The following is a 24,646-nucleotide window of genomic DNA, read 5'->3' as shown; positions in this document are numbered from 1 at the left end:
TATGTAAAAAGAAAATAAGATGTTGAAATTAGTATTTAGATTTGCTGAACACTCAATGAAATGATGTGCGTTCCGATTGTTGCCACTCATTTATGAACTGTTCCATATTATTACTATTATTATTGACTTTAATTTTTATTATGGTAATTTCAGGTATTTTCATGGGGTGAAGGAGATGAAGGAAAATTAGGGCATGGAAATAGACAAACTTTAGAAAAGCCACGTTTGATAGAAGCATTAAAATCAAAAAGAATACGAGAAATTGCTTGTGGAAGTAGCCATAGTACTGCTATCACATCTAGTGGAGAATTATATACATGGGGCCTTGGTGAATACGGTAGACTTGGTCATGGTGATATGCTTACTCAACTTAAACCAAAACTGGTGTGTAGATATTTTTCACTTAATTAACACTTGTACTAAAACAGAATATTAAAATTTGCCAACATACTTAAACAGATATTTCTTTTATTATATGAAAATTAAGTGACGAAAGGTTTTGTTTAAAAAATAACTAACTTATTTTGTACTCATTTTAATCACTTCATTTTTCCTTATGTATTTCATTGGTACAATGAGGTCATTATTCTCGGAGTATGATAATGACTAAAATTGTGAGATAGATTGTACTGCTTACTCTTTGGATCTTTTTTTTTTAGTAATAGATTCATCATATAGTTTAAACTTATGCAGGTAAAGTATACACTGTTTGTATGTTATGAAATATTCTTAATATTTTAAATTGTGAAGCTTATGAATGAAAAGTTGAAGGTGCTCTCATCTGTTGTATATATACAACAGATATATATATATATACTTACGTTTGTTAATGCTAGGAGAAGCAGAAAATAACATTCAAATCATTTTGAAAATCCCAGTGGAAGTATAATATATTATGGAAATTTTAATTGAACACATTTTTTGATATTGTTCCTGCACAATCAGTTCTTTTATAAAAATATTAAATTAAAAAAATGTATAAGTCAAAAATAATAAAATAAAAGTATATTATTTAAAAGCAGATGGCTCAGCAAAACTAGAATTTTAAAAATTTCACCTGTTTTTTCCTTCCAGTTTTAGACTTTTATTATTCTGATTAAAATAATTTGAAAATATTTATATTTTAAGAGCTGATTACAATGGTACCTCAAAAATATGTTCAATGTAAAAAAAATGTATCATTTGGATAAGATTATCCTCAAATTTTTATTGCTAAGGTTAATATATTAACTTCGATAACAATTGACTGTTGTCAATAATTTTTTTTTGTTACTAAGATAATTATTATCACAGTAAATAATATTCATTACTTATCATCAGAAATTTTTTTAAAATAAACTGTTGATCAATTTGTCGAACTGGAGGTTACAGATAAACTATTCATAAAGTTTGTCCAAAAGAAATCAAACTTTTTATAATTTATTTTGTTGTATAACTTAATTAGGTATATTCCCTTTGAAGTAGTGTCTGTCACTGTCAGAATGCCTCTCTCTGTATTTTTCCTGTTGTTAGAATACACTCTTAATATATGTTTTGTGAAATAGTCTACAGGCCCAGTAATGATGTATTTTTTAATCTCTTCTATCATCTGGAATGTTCTCCTTTGAGGTGTATTTCATCTTTGGAAACAGAAGTCTGCAGGTTTCAAATCAAATAGATGGACAAACAGGTTTTCACTGTCTATCTGATTTGAGGAGCAAGAGTTGTGTTATGCTTTGCCAAAAACTTCTACATAGAATCCGTTTACAGAGCATTATTGTGATGCGGCATCCATGTTTTGTTTGCCCATACTTCAAGTCTTCTCTTTCTCACAAATACAATATTATTTCCAGATAAATTTTTTTAATGCCTAATTAATGGCATCAATCAAATAAAACAATGCTATCAACACTTTTGAGTTTAATCTGAATTGTTAATGTCAGTCATGACACTAAAATATTCTTTCTAATGAGGTTCTTGCAACATTTTCACACTTTTTGGAAATATCTTTCTTGTTTTGGTACAAGGTTTCTCAAAAAAATATTCAGCAAACACAAAACACAACCTTGACTTATAATTTAATAACTGAATAGTTAGTTTCAGTTTTAGTATGAGCTTTGTTCAACTTTAAAACATTCTGTTTATTAATTAAATATTACTGAATGTTTAGTGAATTTTACACTTATGATTTAGTTAGTTTTTATCACCTGATATATGTGACATGTAATATTTGGTGAATGACATAATTATTAAATTTAAAGATTAATACAGCTGAAATTATAGAATGATTATTAGTGGTGCTAATAAGGTAATAATTTGTAAAATATAATTAATGAATGTGACCATGTATTATGTTGTGCATTGCCGGACTTTTGTAGTAGTTTGTTTACATTTAATATAATTGGAAAGAGTTCTTGTTTTTTAGAGATGTACACAAACATCCTAACAAAAACAATATGAAGCTACCTAATAACAGATATAGTTCTGCAACACAAAAAACAACTGTAGTCTAGCATTTCAACAAATTTTGACTCATGAATAAGTAAATAATAAACAAGAAACCACTTGTAGTGGAAATCTAAGTGATAACTGTCTTCATTTTCATGATTTCAACTATAAGTATTCTTTGCATATCCAGCAACAGTAATTAAGGTGTTGCTTTGATATTTTATTATTATTATTATTATAAAGTCCATTTGGGCATAAAAATGTATTAAAGCAAACTATCTGCCTTAGAGATAATGAAAAAATGGAATCATGAAAAAATATCTAGTTTGATGGCATTAACTGTAATTGGTTTTTTACTATTATTGTCTGTAGATCATTAGAAGTTAAATCAACTTATCTGAAGTTTTGTTAAATTTGAAACTATGTTATTTATTTTCATATATTGCCTTATGAGAGGCTGTTGTGCAAATTACTCTTTGGAAAGTGGTCTTGATCAGTTTCAGCCTGATCGCGCAAGAGACAGTATGATTAGTTAATGATGCAAATCATTTACATGGCAAATAGGTGTTTAAATTAAATATCTTTACTGTACTTAGACTTTTTATTGTTTATCTTTATTACAGGTGAAAGCTTTGCTTGGCCATCATATAATTAACGTAGCATGTGGAAGTTGAGATGCCCAAACATTAGCCCTATCTAATGAAGGAATGGTGTTTTCTTGGGGTGATGGTGACTTTCGTAAATTAGGAAGAGGTGGAAGTGAGGGTTGTGATTTACCTCAGAATGTTGAACGTTTAAATGGTTTTGGTGTTTGTCACATTGAATGCGGTGCTCAGTTCTCACTTGCTCTAACGAATAGTGGTCAGGTCAGTATTAGTCAGTTTAGGTTAGTATTAAGAGAATAGGGTACAATTGAAGAGAATAGGATAAATGGTGATGCATTCTATCCACAATATAAAAATATCAGATTTGTAGTTCTCCAAAACAACCAGGAAAGAGGTTCCCTTCAAAAGGTCTCACCTTTCCTGATAAATATAGTTTTTACAGGTTCAAGTAGTTCACCGAAAAACATCAGGAAATTAAGAGATTGATTGATACTGCTCAAGACTTAATGAGGCATCTTAATGATGTGATGATGTTTGACAATGTGAAGTTGTGGCTATTTTCCTAATGGAAGATTCAATATCCATACAGATTTCACTGTCAAGACAGATTCCTACAATAGTAGTGAAGATATTGGTACCATTTAAAATGAATATCTGCAGCTTGCAGCTTGTACCTTCCCCCAAATTCTGATGTCAGTGAGGATGAAATGTCCAGTCTGTTATCACAGATTTTAATGCCCATTATTGGGATTGGATACAAATATTTTTTTGGCTAATATGACAGAAACGGTAGCATGATTCAACAACTAGCCATTTTACAAACCAGTACAAATGCAAATGAAAATACCCCTTAAGTACTTAAGATAGTAAATGTGCAAAGAATTACGCCTCTGATAGTGCAGATGAATTTACCCCTCATAACATCTGCCCAAAGACGAGGCAACCTGTATTTTAAATAGCATGAATCCTGATGCTGTAGTTTATACAGATGGCTGTAAACATGATAATTCTGTTTGTTGTACTTTTGAGGTTGGCAACAGAACATACATGTTTGACCTTCCCAGCATCGCTATTGTTTTCATCGTGGAGCTATATGGTGGCCTTAAATATAATTAGTCCATCATATCGACACATATTTGTCTATTCAGATTCCACGAGTGCCTTGCAGGTGATTACTGACATGTACTCCAGTCTGTGAAATACAGTGTGTTGTTTTTGTAATGACTCGGCATAATACAAGTGTGAGCTTCTGCTGGATCCCCAGCAATATTGGAATTTGATTGTGCTGCAAAAGAGGCTTGTTTGTAGTTTCCTTTTACTGATCTTGTTGTTTCTGAAGATCTTGTCTGTTTTCTGAAGAGGATGTTTTGTGATGAGTGGCAAAGTGAATGGAATGCTACCATCAAGATAAGCTTGTCTAATTAAGGACACTGTATCACTATGGGGCTCTTCATCCAGGAGTAACCGACGAGAGGAAGTTATTATTTGCCATCTGCAAATAGGGCACACTAGATTCATTCATGGACATCTCATGACTTGGACCTATGCACCTGTTTGTATTTGCTGTGACTTCCAACTGATATTGACACTGCATACTTGTGGACTCAGTTATGCGGTATAACTATGTTATCAAATGGCATCCTATTTCTTAAGACCATGCATCTATATTCAATTATTTGATTATAACTTCAGTATATTTCTCTATTTATTTAGTTTGGTGTGTTACAGATGGCAATTTTGTTATTTTATGTTAGATTTAAATTTTTTTTCACATTTAGCATGTGGCATTAGGCATTTTACACCTGTTTATTTTTTAAGTTAATTCTTTATTATTAATTTTTAATTGTTTACTATAATAATAGTGTTCCCAGGTGCTGATAACATTACTTAATTTTGCCCCTAGTTCAATAGAAAGGCCCTTATATGCTTCTGTTGCCATCTTTAATAAATTACTGATTCATTTTAAAAACTTATCCCTGCAATTATTTATTTAAAACACAATTAATAGGTTTTCTTTTACTAAATCAATATTACTCTTGTCTGAATTTTGAAATAATATTAATTAAAAAAATAACCTGTCTTTTTTGTATCCTGTTCAATATGTACATAAATATGTGCTCAAAATAGTTTTCAATAATGCCTTCTGAATTGTGATTATTTGTAATTTTTTATATTTAGTATATTCATACATTTATTATTTACCTTAATATTATTTCATGTGTTCATATTTTAAATAATTTTTATAGGCTTTAATCACGTCTATTTTTTATTTAATAATTAATTTTGTATTTTGTGATGCTGCATAGTCAAAGTTTTACCATGGTTTCCCTTGATCCATCCTTGCAAATACTTGGGCAGTTCCTTTTTTCAAAATAAGTAACATATCTACCTATTTCTGATATAATGTATTATTATATGCTGATTATGTATTTTTATATTCTATAATGTTTTTATTTATTTATTTTAGGTGTAGACATGGGGTAAAGGTGATTATTATAGGCTGGGACATGGGACTGATCAACATGTTAGGAAACTTACATTGGTTGAGGGGTTTCGTGGTGAAAAAGTGATCAATGTTGCTGTAGGTGCTTTACATTGTCTTGCTGTTACTGATACTGGGATGGTGAGTTACATTCATATAATTATTTTTTTATTTTGTCATAAACTGCCATAATCTATTCTGATTATTTGATATGCTTTTGTTCAAACTTAAAATATTACACACTTATATCACGTAAAATAACTCTTAAGATTGTTTGATACATAGACACCAAGCCCATGTAAATGAATATAAATTAATCTCATTGACATATACCTAAAACAAATACAGATAAAAAAACCAAATAAAATATTTAAAAAACCGTTAACGTACTATATTAACATAAATAAATACTAAGAGAAAATAGCTCAAAAATTTTAAAAACTTGATACAATGTAGCTTATAGAAGAAAAAATAAAACAAACCAATTATATACAAGGATAGAGTGAAATGATCCAGATCTGGATAAGAAAACAACATTTTTCTGGGTACATTTTGATTTATTTTTCAACATAGTCACCATTAAGGTGTATACACATAGCCCAGTATTCCACAAGAATGCTTACACCAGTTAAGTATGTTGATTTGCCCACCTTAAAATAACCATCTACGGTGGCAATAACTTGATTATTGGTTGAAAATTTCTTACCTTCAAGCCATTTTTTTTAGGTTAGGAAACAAGTGATAGTCACTAGGAGCCAGAGATAAGTTTGGAGGGTGTTGGAGCAATTCAAACTATAATTTATTGATTTTTGCCTGACTGAAGTGTGAGCGGAAGTTAAAGTATATTTCAACTTCCTGTTATGCATTTGCTTCATAATATCTTCATAATATTAATTAGACCTATTACATTTGCCCAAACCAAATAACTCAATTCTGTACATTGAATTATCAACCATATCACTGATTTTACAGCATTCAAAATGCTCACACCAAACCTTTCATAATTCCACTTGAATTGACTACTTCTTCACTTGATGTAAGGATACAAACAGCACCGGAAAATAATTGGTGGTCAGTACAATTGTTAGAAAATCCAGTATAAGAATTTTAATTGCCACCAATAAAAAATTAAGGATAAATAATATTTACTTTCATTAATATTGATAAAAACTACATATTCTTGCCTGTTCACCTTACCTTTTTATTGTCTGCTGCTTCGACCTCTTTTTTTTAATTGGGTTTATAACCAATTAGGTACTAAATGGCAACAAATCTACATCAGCCTTATTTATGGCCCTTAGATGATAAATTATTATTAAATCATCTATCTATTAGTTTTAACTTTTCTAAACCTGAGATCAAAGTAAAACAGCCAGAGCTTCAGGTTTTCTTCATAAATTCTACCATTTTTTGATCAAACTAATATCAAGCAACATACTTATTGAAGCTGTTTTATCTCATACAATGTGATAAAAACATACACTGTGAAAAAACAGTATATAGTCAAAAACACTATAAAGCCAAATATAATTAAGAAAATAAGTCAGACATAAAAGAAGAATACTTTAACAATTTTGTAAAATTGATCAATAAGTACAATAAAATGCTATTTTCAGAGTACATACTCCTAGAAAACTGGATATTTTTTTTTTAAAAATCAGTTGCATTGAATTTTACAAAATTGAAAATATTTAATAATTTATAAATATATTTGAAATATTCTATATTACTTTTAATTAGACAAATTGCAGTATATGATGGCAAGTCATAAAATGTAAAAAGGTACATAAAAACATAATGGGAGTAAGCTGGGAATGTACACAATTCACTGTGATGTACATTAAAGGTTAAGTTTGTGGAATAATTAATTGTTTTTTTATGTAAAAAGAAAATAAGATGTTGAAATTAGTATTTAGATTTGCTGAACACTCAATGAAATGATGTGCGTTCCGATTGTTGCCACTCATTTATGAACTGTTCCATATTATTACTATTATTATTGACTTTAATTTTTATTATGGTAATTTCAGGTATTTTCATGGGGTGAAGGAGATGAAGGAAAATTAGGGCATGGAAATAGACAAACTTTAGAAAAGCCACGTTTGATAGAAGCATTAAAATCAAAAATAATACGAGAAATTGCTTGTGGAAGTAGCCATAGTACTGCTATCACATCTAGTGGAGAATTATATACATGGGGCCTTGGTGAATACGGTAGACTTGGTCATGGTGATATGCTTACTCAACTTAAACCAAAACTGGTGTGTAGATATTTTTCACTTAATTAACTCTTGTACTAAAACAGAATATTAAAATTTGCCAACATACTTAAACAGATATTTCTTTTATTATATGAAAATTAAGTGACGAAAGGTTTTGTTTAAAAAATAACTAACTTATTTTGTACTCATTTTAATCACTTCATTTTTCCTTATGTATTTCATTGGTACAATGAGGTCATTATTCTCGGAGTATGATAATGACTAAAATTGTGAGATAGATTGTACTGCTTACTCTTTGGATGTTTTTTTTTTAGTAATAGATTCATCATATAGTTTAAACTTATGCAGGTAAAGTATACACTGTTTGTATGTTATGAAAAATTCTTAATATTTTAAATTGTGAGGCTTATGAATGAAAAGTTGAAGGTGCTCTCATCTGTTGTATATATACAACAGATATATATATATACTTACGTTTGTTAATGCTAGGAGAAGCAGAAAATAACATTCAAATCATTTTGAAAATCCCAGTGGAAGTATAATATATTATGGAAATTTTAATTGAACACATTTTTTGATATTGTTCCTGCACAATCAGTTCTTTTATAAAAATATTAAATTAAAAAAATGTATAAGTCAAAAATAATAAAATAAAAGTATATTATTTAAAAGCAGATGGCTCAGCAAAACTAGAATTTTAAAAATTTCACCTGTTTTTTCCTTCCAGTTTTAGACTTTTATTATTCTGATTAAAATAATTTGAAAATATTTATATTTTAAGAGCTGATTACAATGGTACCTCAAAAATATGTTCAATGTAAAAAAAATGTATCATTTGGATAAGATTATCCTCAAATTTTTATTGCTAAGGTTAATATATTAACTTCGATAACAATTGACTGTTGTCAATAATTTTTTTTTGTTACTAAGATAATTATTATCACAGTAAATAATATTCATTACTTATCATCAGAAATTTTTTTAAAATAAACTGTTGATCAATTTGTCGAACTGGAGGTTACAGATAAACTATTCATAAAGTTTGTCCAAAAGAAATCAAACTTTTTATAATTTATTTTGTTATATAACTTAATTAGGTATATTCCCTTTGAAGTAGTGTCTGTCACTGTCAGAATGCCTCTCTCTGTATTTTTCCTGTTGTTAGAATACACTCTTAATATATGTTTTGTGAAATAGTCTACAGGCCCAGTAATGATGTATTTTTTAATCTCTTCTATCATCTGGAATGTTCTCCTTTGAGGTGTATTTCATCTTTGGAAACAGAAGTCTGCAGGTTTCAAATCAAATAGATGGACAAACAGGTTTTCACTGTATCTGATTTGAGGAGCAAGAGTTGTGTTATGCTTTGCCAAAAACTTCTACATAGAATCCGTTTACAGAGCATTATTGTGATGCGGCATCCATGTTTTGTTTGCCCATACTTCAAGTCTTCTCTTTCTCACAAATACAATATTATTTCCAGATAAATTTTTTTGATGATGTTATCACCACAAGAGATGTATTCCTAATTAATGGCATCAATCAAATAAAACAATGCTATCAACACTTTTGAGTTTAATCTGAATTGTTAATGTCAGTCATGACACTAAAATATTCTTTCTAATAAGGTTCTTGCAACATTTTCACACTTTTTGGAAATATCTTTCTTGTTGTGGTACAAGGTTTCTCAAAAAAATATTCAGCAAACACAAAACACAACCTTGACTTATAATTTAATAACTGAATAGTTAGTTCCAGTTTTAGTATGAGCTTTGTTCAACTTTAAAACATTCTGTTTATTAATTAAATATTACTGAATGTTAAGTGAATTTTACACTTATGATTTAGTTAGTTTTTATCACCTGATATATGTGACATGTAATATTTGGTGAATGACATAATTATTAAATTTAAAGATTAATACAGCTGAAATTATAGAATGATTATTAGTGGTGCTAATAAGGTAATAATTTGTAAAATATAATTAATGAATGTGACCATGTATTATGTTGTGCATTGCCGGACTTTTGTAGTAGTTTGTTTACATTTAATATAATTAGAAAGAGTTCTTGTTTTTTAGAGATGTACACAAACATCCTAACAAAAACAATATGAAGCTACCTAATAACAGATATAGTTCTGCAACACAAAAAACAACTGTAGTCTAGCATTTCAACAAATTTTGACTCATGAATAAGTAAATAATAAACAAGAAACCACTTGTAGTGGAAATCTAAGTGATAACTGTCTTCATTTTCATGATTTCAACTATAAGTATTCTTTGCACATCCAGCAACAGTAATTAAGGTGTTGCTTTGATATTTTATTATTATTATTATTATAAAGTCCATTTGGGCATAAAAATGTATTAAAGCAAACTATCTGCCTTAGAGATAATGAAAAAATGGAATCATGAAAAAATATCTAGTTTGATGGCATTAACTGTAATTGGTTTTTTACTAGTATTGTCTGTAGATCATTAGAAGTTAAATCAACTTATCTGAAGTTTTGTTAAATTTGAAACTATGTTATTTATTTTCATATATTGCCTTATGAGAGGCTGTTGTGCAAATTACTCTTTGGAAAGTGGTCTTGATCAGTTTCAGCCTGATCGCGCAAGAGACAGTATGATTAGTTAATGATGCAAATCATTTACATGGCAAATAGGTGTTTAAATTAAATATCTTTACTGTACTTAGACTTTTTATTGTTTATCTTTATTACAGGTGAAAGCTTTGCTTGGCCATCATATAATTAACGTAGCATGTGGAAGTTGAGATGCCCAAACATTAGCCCTATCTAATGAAGGAATGGTGTTTTCTTGGGGTGATGGTGACTTTCGTAAATTAGGAAGAGGTGGAAGTGAGGGTAGTGATTTACCTCAGAATGTTGAACGTTTAAATGGTTTTGGTGTTTGTCACATTGAATGCGGTGCTCAGTTCTCACTTGCTCTAACGAAGAGTGGTCAGGTCAGTATTAGTCAGTTTAGGTTAGTATTAAGAGAATAGGGTACAATTGAAGAGAATAGGATAAATGGTGATGCATTCCATCCACAATTTAAAAATATCAGATTTGTAGTTCTCCAAAACAACCAGGAAAGAGGTTCCCTTCAAAAGGTCTCACCTTTCCTGATAAATATAGTTTTTACAGGTTCAAGTAGTTCACCGAAAAACATCAGGAAATTAAGAGATTGATTGATACTGCTCAAGACTTAATGAAGCATCTTAATGATGTGATGATGTTTGACAATGTGAAGTTGTGGCTATTTTCCTAATGGAAGATGCAATATCCATACAGATTTCACTGTCAAGACAGATTCCTACAATAGTAGTGAAGATATTGGTACCATTTAAAATGAATATCTGCAGCTTGCAGCTTGTACCTTCCCCCAAATTCTGATGTCAGTGAGGATGAAATGTCCAGTCTGTTATCACAGATTTTAATGCCCATTATTGGGATTGGATACAAATATTTTTTTGGCTAATATGACAGAAACGGTAGCATGATTCAACAACTAGCCATTTTACAAACCAGTACAAATGCAAATGAAAATACCCCTTAAGTACTTAAGATAGTAAATGTGCAAAGAATTACGCCTCTGATAGTGCAGATGAATTTACCCCTCATAACATCTGCCCAAAGACGAGGCAACCTGTATTTTAAATAGCATGAATCCTGATGCTGTAGTTTATACAGATGGCTGTAAACATGATAATTCTGTTTGTTGTACTTTTGAGGTTGGCAACAGAACATACATGTTTGACCTTCCCAGCATCGCTATTGTTTTCATCGTGGAGCTATATGGTGGCCTTAAATATAATTAGTCCATCATATCGACACATATTTGTCTATTCAGATTCCACGAGTGCCTTGCAGGTGATTACTGACATGTACTCCAGTCTGTGAAATACAGTGTGTTGTTTTTGTAATGACTCGGCATAATACAAGTGTGAGCTTCTGCTGGATCCCCAGCAATATTGGAATTTGATTGTGCTGCAAAAGAGGCTTGTTTGTAGTTTCCTTTTACTGATCTTGTTGTTTCTGAAGATCTTGTCTGTTTTCTGAAGAGGATGTTTTGTGATGAGTGGCAAAGTGAATGGAATGCTACCATCAAGATAAGCTTGTCTAATTAAGGACACTGTATCACTATGGGGCTCTTCATCCAGGAGTAACCGACGAGAGGAAGTTATTATTTGCCATCTGCAAATAGGGCACACTAGATTCATTCATGGACATCTCATGACTTGGACCTATGCACCTGTTTGTATTTGCTGTGACTTCCAACTGATATTGACACTGCATACTTGTGGACTCAGTTATGCGGTATAACTATGTTATCAAATGGCATCCTATTTCTTAAGACCATGCATCTATATTCAATTATTTGATTATAACTTCAGTATATTTCTCTATTTATTTAGTTTGGTGTGTTACAGATGGCAATTTTGTTATTTTATGTTAGATTTAAATTTTTTTTCACATTTAGCATGTGGCATTAGGCATTTTACACCTGTTTATTTTTTAAGTTAATTCTTTATTATTAATTTTTAATTGTTTACTATAATAATAGTGTTCCCAGGTGCTGATAACATTACTTAATTTTGCCCCTAGTTCAATAGAAAGGCCCTTATATGCTTCTGTTGCCATCTTTAATAAATTACTGATTCATTTTAAAAACTTATCCCTGCAATTATTTATTTAAAACACAATTAATAGGTTTTCTTTTACTAAATCAATATTACTCTTGTCTGAATTTTGAAATAATATTAATTAAAAAAATAACCTGTCTTTTTTGTATCCTGTTCAATATGTACATAAATATGTGCTCAAAATAGTTTTCAATAATGCCTTCTGAATTGTGATTATTTGTAATTTTTTATATTTAGTATATTCATACATTTATTATTTACCTTAATATTATTTCATGTGTTCATATTTTAAATAATTTTTATAGGCTTTAATCACGTCTATTTTTTATTTAATAATTAATTTTGTATTTTGTGATGCTGCATAGTCAAAGTTTTACCATGGTTTCCCTTGATCCATCCTTGCAAATACTTGGGCAGTTCCTTTTTTCAAAATAAGTAACATATCTACCTATTTCTGATATAATGTATTATTATAGGCTGATTATGTATTTTTATATTCTATAATGTTTTTATTTATTTATTTTAGGTGTAGACATGGGGTAAAGGTGATTATTATAGGCTGGGACATGGGACTGATCAACATGTTAGGAAACTTACATTGGTTGAGGGGTTTCGTGGTGAAAAAGTGATCAATGTTGCTGTAGGTGCTTTACATTGTCTTGCTGTTACTGATACTGGGATGGTGAGTTACATTCATATAATTATTTTTTTATTTTGTCATAAACTGCCATAATCTATTCTGATTATTTGATATGCTTTTGTTCAAACTTAAAATATTACACACTTATATCACGTAAAATAACTCTTAAGATTGTTTGATACATAGACACCAAGCCCATGTAAATGAATATAAATTAATCTCATTGACATATACCTAAAACAAATACAGATAAAAAAACCAAATAAAATATTTAAAAAACCGTTAACGTACTATATTAACATAAATAAATACTAAGAGAAAATAGCTCAAAAATTGTAAAAACTTGATACAATGTAGCTTATAGAAGAAAAAATAAAACAAACCAATTATATACAAGGATAGAGTGAAATGATCCAGATCTGGATAAGAAAACAACATTTTTCTGGGTACATTTTGATTTATTTTTCAACATAGTCACCATTAAGGTGTATACACATAGCCCAGTATTCCACAAGAATGCTTACACCAGTTAAGTATGTTGATTTGCCCACCTTAAAATAACCATCTACGGTGGCAATAACTTGATTATTGGTTGAAAATTTCTTACCTTCAAGCCATTTTTTTTAGGTTAGGAAACAAGTGATAGTCACTAGGAGCCAGAGATAAGTTTGGAGGGTGTTGGAGCAATTCAAACTATAATTTATTGATTTTTGCCTGACTGAAGTGTGAGCGGAAGTTAAAGTATATTTCAACTTCCTGTTATGCATTTGCTTCATAATATCTTCATAATATTAATTAGACCTATTACATTTGCCCAAACCAAATAACTCAATTCTGTACATTGAATTATCAACCATATCACTGATTTTACAGCATTCAAAATGCTCACACCAAACCTTTCATAATTCCACTTGAATTGACTACTTCTTCACTTGATGTAAGGATACAAACAGCACCGGAAAATAATTGGTGGTCAGTACAATTGTTAGAAAATCCAGTATAAGAATTTTAATTGCCACCAATAAAAAATTAAGGATAAATAATATTTACTTTCATTAATATTGATAAAAACTACATATTCTTGCCTGTTCACCTTACCTTTTTATTGTCTGCTGCTTCGACCTCTTTTTTTTAATTGGGTTTATAACCAATTAGGTACTAAATGGCAACAAATCTACATCAGCCTTATTTATGGCCCTTAGATGATAAATTATTATTAAATCATCTATCTATTAGTTTTAACTTTTCTAAACCTGAGATCAAAGTAAAACAGCCAGAGCTTCAGGTTTTCTTCATAAATTCTACCATTTTTTGATCAAACTAATATCAAGCAACATACTTATTGAAGCTGTTTTATCTCATACAATGTGATAAAAACATACACTGTGAAAAAACAGTATATAGTCAAAAACACTATAAAGCCAAATATAATTAAGAAAATAAGTCAGACATAAAAGAAGAATACTTTAACAATTTTGTAAAATTGATCAATAAGTACAATAAAATGCTATTTTCAGAGTACATACTCCTAGAAAACTGGATATTTTTTTTTTAAAAATCAGTTGCATTGAATTTTACAAAATTGAAAATATTTAATAATTTATAAATATATTTGAAATATTCTATATTACTTTTAATTAGACAAATTGCAGTATATGATGGCAAGTCATAAAATGTAAAAAGGTACATAAAAACATAATGGGAGTAAGCTGGGAATGTACACAATTCACTGTGATGTACATTAAAGGTTAAGTTTGTGGAATAATTAATTGTTTTTTTATGTAAAAAGAAAATAAGATGTTGAAATTAGTATTTAGATTTGCTGAACACTCAATGAAATGATGTGCGTTCCGATTGTTGCCACTCATTTATGAACTGTTCCATATTATTACTATTATTATTGACTTTAATTTTTATTATGGTAATTTCAGGTATTTTCATGGGGTGAAGGAGATGAAGGAAAATTAGGGCATGGAAATAGACAAACTTTAGAAAAGCCACGTTTGATAGAAGCATTAAAATCAAAAATAATACGAGAAATTGCTTGTGGAAGTAGCCATAGTACTGCTATCACATCTAGTGGAGAATTATATACATGGGGCCTTGGTGAATACGGTAGACTTGGTCATGGTGATATGCTTACTCAACTTAAACCAAAACTGGTGTGTAGATATTTTTCACTTAATTAACACTTGTACTAAAACAGAATATTAAAATTTGCCAACATACTTAAACAGATATTTCTTTTATTATATGAAAATTAAGTGACGAAAGGTTTTGTTTAAAAAATAACTAACTTATTTTGTACTCATTTTAATCACTTCATTTTTCCTTATGTATTTCATTGGTACAATGAGGTCATTATTCTCGGAGTATGATAATGACTAAAATTGTGAGATAGATTGTACTGCTTACTCTTTGGATCTTTTTTTTTTAGTAATAGATTCATCATATAGTTTAAACTTATGCAGGTAAAGTATACACTGTTTGTATGTTATGAAATATTCTTAATATTTTAAATTGTGAAGCTTATGAATGAAAAGTTGAAGGTGCTCTCATCTGTTGTATATATACAACAGATATATATATATATATATACTTACGTTTGTTAATGCTAGGAGAAGCAGAAAATAACATTCAAATCATTTTGAAAATCCCAGTGGAAGTATAATATATTATGGAAATTTTAATTGAACACATTTTTTGATATTGTTCCTGCACAATCAGTTCTTTTATAAAAATATTAAATTAAAAAAATGTATAAGTCAAAAATAATAAAATAAAAGTATATTATTTAAAAGCAGATGGCTCAGCAAAACTAGAATTTTAAAAATTTCACCTGTTTTTTCCTTCCAGTTTTAGACTTTTATTATTCTGATTAAAATAATTTGAAAATATTTATATTTTAAGAGCTGATTACAATGGTACCTCAAAAATATGTTCAATGTAAAAAAAATGTATCATTTGGATAAGATTATCCTCAAATTTTTATTGCTAAGGTTAATATATTAACTTCGATAACAATTGACTGTTGTCAATAATTTTTTTTTGTTACTAAGATAATTATTATCACAGTAAATAATATTCATTACTTATCATCAGAAATTTTTTTAAAATAAACTGTTGATCAATTTGTCGAACTGGAGGTTACAGATAAACTATTCATAAAGTTTGTCCAAAAGAAATCAAACTTTTTATAATTTATTTTGTTGTATAACTTAATTAGGTATATTCCCTTTGAAGTAGTGTCTGTCACTGTCAGAATGCTCTCTCTGTATTTTTCCTGTTGTTAGAATACACTCTTAATATATGTTTTGTGAAATAGTCTACAGGCCCAGTAATGATGTATTTTTTAATCTCTTCTATCATCTGGAATGTTCTCCTTTGAGGTGTATTTCATCTTTGGAAACAGAAGTCTGCAGGTTTCAAATCAAATAGATGGACAAACAGGTTTTCACTGTATCTGATTTGAGGAGCAAGAGTTGTGTTATGCTTTGCCAAAAACTTCTACATAGAATCCGTTTACAGAGCATTATTGTGATGCGGCATCCATGTTTTGTTTGCCCATACTTCAAGTCTTCTCTTTCTCACAAATACAATATTATTTCCAGATAAATTTTTTTAATGCCTAATTAATGGCATCAATCAAATAAAACAATGCTATCAACACTTTTGAGTTTAATCTGAATTGTTAATGTCAGTCATGACACTAAAATATTCTTTCTAATAAGGTTCTTGCAACATTTTCACACTTTTTGGAAATATCTTTCTTGTTGTGGTACAAGGTTTCTCAAAAAAATATTCAGCAAACACAAAACACAACCTTGACTTATAATTTAATAACTGAATAGTTAGTTCCAGTTTTAGTATGAGCTTTGTTCAACTTTAAAACATTCTGTTTATTAATTAAATATTACTGAATGTTTAGTGAATTTTACACTTATGATTTAGTTAGTTTTTATCACCTGATATATGTGACATGTAATATTTGGTGAATGACATAATTATTAAATTTAAAGATTAATACAGCTGAAATTATAGAATGATTATTAGTGGTGCTAATAAGGTAATAATTTGTAAAATATAATTAATGAATGTGACCATGTATTATGTTGTGCATTGCCGGACTTTTGTAGTAGTTTGTTTACATTTAATATAATTAGAAAGAGTTCTTGTTTTTTAGAGATGTACACAAACATCCTAACAAAAACAATATGAAGCTACCTAATAACAGATATAGTTCTGCAACACAAAAAACAACTGTAGTCTAGCATTTCAACAAATTTTGACTCATGAATAAGTAAATAATAAACAAGAAACCACTTGTAGTGGAAATCTAAGTGATAACTTTCTTCATTTTCATGATTTCAACTATAAGTATTCTTTGCACATCCAGCAACAGTAATTAAGGTGTTGCTTTGATATTTTATTATTATTATTATTATAAAGTCCATTTGGGCATAAAAATGTATTAAAGCAAACTATCTGCCCTACAGATAATGAAAAAATGGAATCATGAAAAAATATCTAGTTTGATGGCATTAACTGTAATTGGTTTTTTACTAGTATTGTCTGTAGATCATTAGAAGTTAAATCAACTTATCTGAAGTTTTGTTAAATTTGAAACTATGTTATTTATTTTCATATATTGCCTTATGAGAGGCTGTTGTGCAAATTACTCTTTGGAAAGTGGTCTTGATCAGTTTCAGCCTGATCGCGCAAGAGACAGTATGATTAGTTAATGATGCAAATCATTTACATGGCAAATAGGTGTTTAAATTAAATATCTTTACTGTACTTAGACTTTTTATTGTTTATCTTTATTACAGGTGAAAGCTTTGCTTGGCCATCATATAATTAACGTAGCATGTGGAAGTTGAGATGCCCAAACATTAGCCCTATCTAATGAAGGAATGGTGTTTTCTTGGGGTGATGGTGACTTTCGTAAATTAGGAAGAGGTGGAAGTGAGGGTTGTGATTTACCTCAGAATGTTGAACGTTTAAATGGTTTTGGTGTTTGTCACATTGAATGCGGTGCTCAGTTCTCACTTGCTCTAACGAAGAGTGGTCAGGTCAGTATTAGTCAGTTTAGGTTAGTATTAAGAGAATAGGGTACAATTGAAGAGAATAGGATAAATGGTGATGCATTCCATCCACAATTTAAAAATATCAGATTTGTAGTTCTCCAAAACAACCAGGAAAGAGGTTCCCTTCAAAAGGTCTCACCTTTCCTGATAAATATAGTTTTTACAGGTTCAAGTAGTTCACCGAAAAACATCAGGAAATTAAGAGATTGATTGATACTGCTCAAGACTTAATGAAGCATCTTAATGATGTGATGATGTTTGACAATGTGAAGTTGTGGCTATTTTCCTAATGGAAGATGCAATATCCATACAGATTTCACTGTCAAGACAGATTCCTACAATAGTAGTGAAGATATTGGTACCATTTAAAATGAATATCTGCAGCTTGCAGCTTGTACCTTCCCCCAAATTCTGATGTCAGTGAGGATGAAATGTCCAGTCTGTTATCACAGATTTTAATGCCCATTATTGGGATTGGATACAAATATTTTTTTGGCTAATATGACAGAAACGGTAGCATGATTCAACAACTAGCCATTTTACAAACCAGTACAAATGCAAATGAAAATACCCCTTAAGTACTTAAGATAGTAAATGTGCAAAGAATTACGCCTCTGATAGTGCAGATGAATTTACCCCTCATAACATCTGCCCAAAGACGAGGCAACCTGTATTTTAAATAGCATGAATCCTGATGCTGTAGTTTATACAGATGGCTGTAAACATGATAATTCTGTTTGTTGTACTTTTGAGGTTGGCAACAGAACATACATGTTTGACCTTCCCAGCATCGCTATTGTTTTCATCGTGGAGCTATATGGTGGCCTTAAATATAATTAGTCCATCATATTGACACATATTTGTCTATTCAGATTCCACGAGTGCCTTGCAGGTGATTACTGACATGTACTCCAGTCTGTGAAATACAGTGTGTTGTTTTTGTAATGACTCGGCATAATACAAGTGTGAGCTTCTGCTGGATCCCCAGCAATATTGGAATTTGATTGTGCTGCAAAAGAGGCTTGTTTGTAGTTTCCTTTTACTGATCTTGTTGTTTCTGAAGATCTTGTCTGTTTTCTGAAGAGGATGTTTTGTGATGAGTGGCAAAGTGAATGGAATGCTACCATCAAGATAAGCTTGTCTAATTAAGGACACTGTATCACTATGGGGCTCTTCATCCAGGAGTAACCGACGAGAGGAAGTTATTATTTGCCATCTGCAAATAGGGCACACTAGATTCATTCATGGACATCTCATGACTTGGACCTATGCACCTGTTTGTATTTGCTGTGACTTCCAACTGATATTGACACTGCATACTTGTGGACTCAGTTATGCGGTATAACTATGTTATCAAATGGCATCCTATTTCTTAAGACCATGCATCTATATTCAATTATTTGATTATAACTTCAGTATATTTCTCTATTTATTTAGTTTGGTGTGTTACAGATGGCAATTTTGTTATTTTATGTTAGATTTAAATTTTTTTTCACATTTAGCATGTGGCATTAGGCATTTTACACCTGTTTATTTTTTAAGTTAATTCTTTATTATTAATTTTTAATTGTTTACTATAATAATAGTGTTCCCAGGTGCTGATAACATTACTTAATTTTGCCCCTAGTTCAATAGAAAGGCCCTTATATGCTTCTGTTGCCATCTTTAATAAATTACTGATTCATTTTAAAAACTTATCCCTGCAATTATTTATTTAAAACACAATTAATAGGTTTTCTTTTACTAAATCAATATTACTCTTGTCTGAATTTTGAAATAATATTAATTAAAAAAATAACCTGTCTTTTTTGTATCCTGTTCAATATGTACATAAATATGTGCTCAAAATAGTTTTCAATAATGCCTTCTGAATTGTGATTATTTGTAATTTTTTATATTTAGTATATTCATACATTTATTATTTACCTTAATATTATTTCATGTGTTCATATTTTAAATAATTTTTATAGGCTTTAATCACGTCTATTTTTTATTTAATAATTAATTTTGTATTTTGTGATGCTGCATAGTCAAAGTTTTACCATGGTTTCCCTTGATCCATCCTTGCAAATACTTGGGCAGTTCCTTTTTTCAAAATAAGTAACATATCTACCTATTTCTGATATAATGTATTATTATATGCTGATTATGTATTTTTATATTCTATAATGTTTTTATTTATTTATTTTAGGTGTAGACATGGGGTAAAGGTGATTATTATAGGCTGGGACATGGGACTGATCAACATGTTAGGAAACTTACATTGGTTGAGGGGTTTCGTGGTGAAAAAGTGATCAATGTTGCTGTAGGTGCTTTACATTGTCTTGCTGTTACTGATACTGGGATGGTGAGTTACATTCATATAATTATTTTTTTATTTTGTCATAAACTGCCATAATCTATTCTGATTATTTGATATGCTTTTGTTCAAACTTAAAATATTACACACTTATATCACGTAAAATAACTCTTAAGATTGTTTGATACATAGACACCAAGCCCATGTAAATGAATATAAATTAATCTCATTGACATATACCTAAAACAAATACAGATAAAAAAACCAAATAAAATATTTAAAAAACCGTTAACGTACTATATTAACATAAATAAATACTAAGAGAAAATAGCTCAAAAATTTTAAAAACTTGATACAATGTAGCTTATAGAAGAAAAAATAAAACAAACCAATTATATACAAGGATAGAGTGAAATGATCCAGATCTGGATAAGAAAACAACATTTTTCTGGGTACATTTTGATTTATTTTTCAACATAGTCACCATTAAGGTGTATACACATAGCCCAGTATTCCACAAGAATGCTTACACCAGTTAAGTATGTTGATTTGCCCACCTTAAAATAACCATCTACGGTGGCAATAACTTGATTATTGGTTGAAAATTTCTTACCTTCAAGCCATTTTTTTTAGGTTAGGAAACAAGTGATAGTCACTAGGAGCCAGAGATAAGTTTGGAGGGTGTTGGAGCAATTCAAACTATAATTTATTGATTTTTGCCTGACTGAAGTGTGAGCGGAAGTTAAAGTATATTTCAACTTCCTGTTATGCATTTGCTTCATAATATCTTCATAATATTAATTAGACCTATTACATTTGCCCAAACCAAATAACTCAATTCTGTACATTGAATTATCAACCATATCACTGATTTTACAGCATTCAAAATGCTCACACCAAACCTTTCATAATTCCACTTGAATTGACTACTTCTTCACTTGATGTAAGGATACAAACAGCACCGGAAAATAATTGGTGGTCAGTACAATTGTTAGAAAATCCAGTATAAGAATTTTAATTGCCACCAATAAAAAATTAAGGATAAATAATATTTACTTTCATTAATATTGATAAAAACTACATATTCTTGCCTGTTCACCTTACCTTTTTATTGTCTGCTGCTTCGACCTCTTTTTTTTAATTGGGTTTATAACCAATTAGGTACTAAATGGCAACAAATCTACATCAGCCTTATTTATGGCCCTTAGATGATAAATTATTATTAAATCATCTATCTATTAGTTTTAACTTTTCTAAACCTGAGATCAAAGTAAAACAGCCAGAGCTTCAGGTTTTCTTCATAAATTCTACCATTTTTTGATCAAACTAATATCAAGCAACATACTTATTGAAGCTGTTTTATCTCATACAATGTGATAAAAACATACACTGTGAAAAAACAGTATATGGTCAAAAACACTATAAAGCCAAATATAATTAAGAAAAAAAGTCAGTCATAAAAGAAGAATACTTTAACAATTTTGTAAAATTGATCAATAAGTACAATAAAATGCTATTTTCAGAGTACATACTCCTAGAAAACTGGATATTTTTTTTTTTTAAATCAGTTGCATTGAATTTTACAAAATTGAAAATATTTAATAATTTATAAATATATTTGAAATATTCTATATTACTTTTAATTAGACAAATTGCAGTATATGATGGCAAGTCATAAAATGTAAAAAGGTACATAAAAACATAATGGGAGTAAGCTGGGAATGTACACAATTCACTGTGATGTACATTAAAGGTTAAGTTTGTGGAATAATTAATTGTTTTTTTATGTAAAAAGAAAATAAGATGTTGAAATTAGTATTTAGATTTGCTGAACACTCAATGAAATGATGTGCGTTCCGATTGTTGCCACTCATTTATGAACTGTTCCATATTATTACTATTATTATTGACTTTAATTTTTATTATGGTAATTTCAGGTATTTTCATGGGGTGAAGGAGATGAAGGAAAATTAGGGCATGGAAATAGACAAACTTTAGAAAAGCCACGTTTGATAGAAGCATTAAAATCAAAAATAATACGAGAAATTGCTTGTGGAAGTAGCCATAGTACTGCTATCACATCTAGTGGAGAATTATATACATGGGGCCTTGGTGAATACGGTAGACTTGGTCATGGTGATATGCTTACTCAACTTAAACCAAAACTGGTGTGTAGATATTTTTCACTTAATTAACACTTGTACTAAAACAGAATATTAAAATTTGCCAACATACTTAAACAGATATTTCTTTTATTATATGAAAATTAAGTGACGAAAGGTTTTGTTTAAAAAATAACTAACTTATTTTGTACTCATTTTAATCACTTCATTTTTCCTTATGTATTTCATTGGTACAATGAGGTCATTATTCTCGGAGTATGATAATGACTAAAATTGTGAGATAGATTGTACTGCTTACTCTTTGGATCTTTTTTTTTTAGTAATAGATTCATCATATAGTTTAAACTTATGCAGGTAAAGTATACACTGTTTGTATGTTATGAAATATTCTTAATATTTTAAATTGTGAAGCTTATGAATGAAAAGTTGAAGGTGCTCTCATCTGTTGTATATATACAACAGATATATATATATATATACTTACGTTTGTTAATGCTAGGAGAAGCAGAAAATAACATTCAAATCATTTTGAAAATCCCAGTGGAAGTATAATATATTATGGAAATTTTAATTGAACACATTTTTTGATATTGTTCCTGCACAATCAGTTCTTTTATAAAAATATTAAATTAAAAAAATGTATAAGTCAAAAATAATAAAATAAAAGTATATTATTTAAAAGCAGATGGCTCAGCAAAACTAGAATTTTAAAAATTTCACCTGTTTTTTCCTTCCAGTTTTAGACTTTTATTATTCTGATTAAAATAATTTGAAAATATTTATTTTTTAAGAGCTGATTACAATGGTACCTCAAAAATATGTTCAATGTAAAAAAAATGTATCATTTGGATAAGATTATCCTCAAATTTTTATTGCTAAGGTTAATATATTAACTTCGATAACAATTGACTGTTGTCAATAATTTTTTTTTGTTACTAAGATAATTATTATCACAGTAAATAATATTCATTACTTATCATCAGAAATTTTTTTAAAATAAACTGTTGATCAATTTGTCGAACTGGAGGTTACAGATAAACTATTCATAAAGTTTGTCCAAAAGAAGTCAAACTTTTTATAATTTATTTTGTTATATAACTTAATTAGGTATATTCCCTTTGAAGTAGTGTCTGTCACTGTCAGAATGCCTCTCTCTGTATTTTTCCTGTTGTTAGAATACACTCTTAATATATGTTTTGTGAAATAGTCTACAGGCCCAGTAATGATGTATTTTTTAATCTCTTCTATCATCTGGAATGTTCTCCTTTGAGGTGTATTTCATCTTTGGAAACAGAAGTCTGCAGGTTTCAAATCAAATAGATGGACAAACAGGTTTTCACTGTATCTGATTTGAGGAGCAAGAGTTGTGTTATGCTTTGCCAAAAACTTCTACATAGAATCCGTTTACAGAGCATTATTGTGATGCGGCATCCATGTTTTGTTTGCCCATACTTCAAGTCTTCTCTTTCTCACAAATACAATATTATTTCCAGATAAATTTTTTTGATGATGTTATCACCACAAGAGATGTATTCCTAATTAATGGCATCAATCAAATAAAACAATGCTATCAACACTTTTGAGTTTAATCTGAATTGTTAATGTCAGTCATGACACTAAAATATTCTTTCTAATAAGGTTCTTGCAACATTTTCACACTTTTTGGAAATATCTTTCTTGTTGTGGTACAAGGTTTCTCAAAAAAATATTCAGCAAACACAAAACACAACCTTGACTTATAATTTAATAACTGAATAGTTAGTTCCAGTTTTAGTATGAGCTTTGTTCAACTTTAAAACATTCTGTTTATTAATTAAATATTACTGAATGTTTAGTGAATTTTACACTTATGATTTAGTTAGTTTTTATCGCCTGATATATGTGACATGTAATATTTGGTGAATGACATAATTATTAAATTTAAAGCTAATACAGCTGAAATTATAGAATGATTATTAGTGGTGCTAATAAGGTAATAATTTGTAAAATATAATTAATGAATGTGACCATGTATTATGTTGTGCATTGCCGGACTTTTGTAGTAGTTTGTTTACATTTAATATAATTAGAAAGAGTTCTTGTTTTTTAGAGATGTACACAAACATCCTAACA

The 24,646-nt window shown here is 29.4% G+C and overlaps 1 protein-coding gene across 2 annotated transcripts in view; it reads left to right on the top strand.

The window, feature by feature from the left end:
• Positions 1-24,646, top strand: part of LOC142322394 (serine-enriched protein-like) — a 257,207-nt gene that overhangs the window by 208,692 nt on the left and 23,869 nt on the right. The gene's annotated exons all lie outside the window — the stretch shown is intronic.

The sequence above is a fragment of the Lycorma delicatula genome, chromosome 3, assembly GCF_047948215.1.
Source record: "Lycorma delicatula isolate Av1 chromosome 3, ASM4794821v1, whole genome shotgun sequence".
Classification (NCBI taxonomy): domain Eukaryota; kingdom Metazoa; phylum Arthropoda; class Insecta; order Hemiptera; family Fulgoridae; genus Lycorma; species Lycorma delicatula.
Note: the sequence above shows the minus strand (reverse complement) of the source record. Positions and strands in the feature narration are given on the sequence as shown.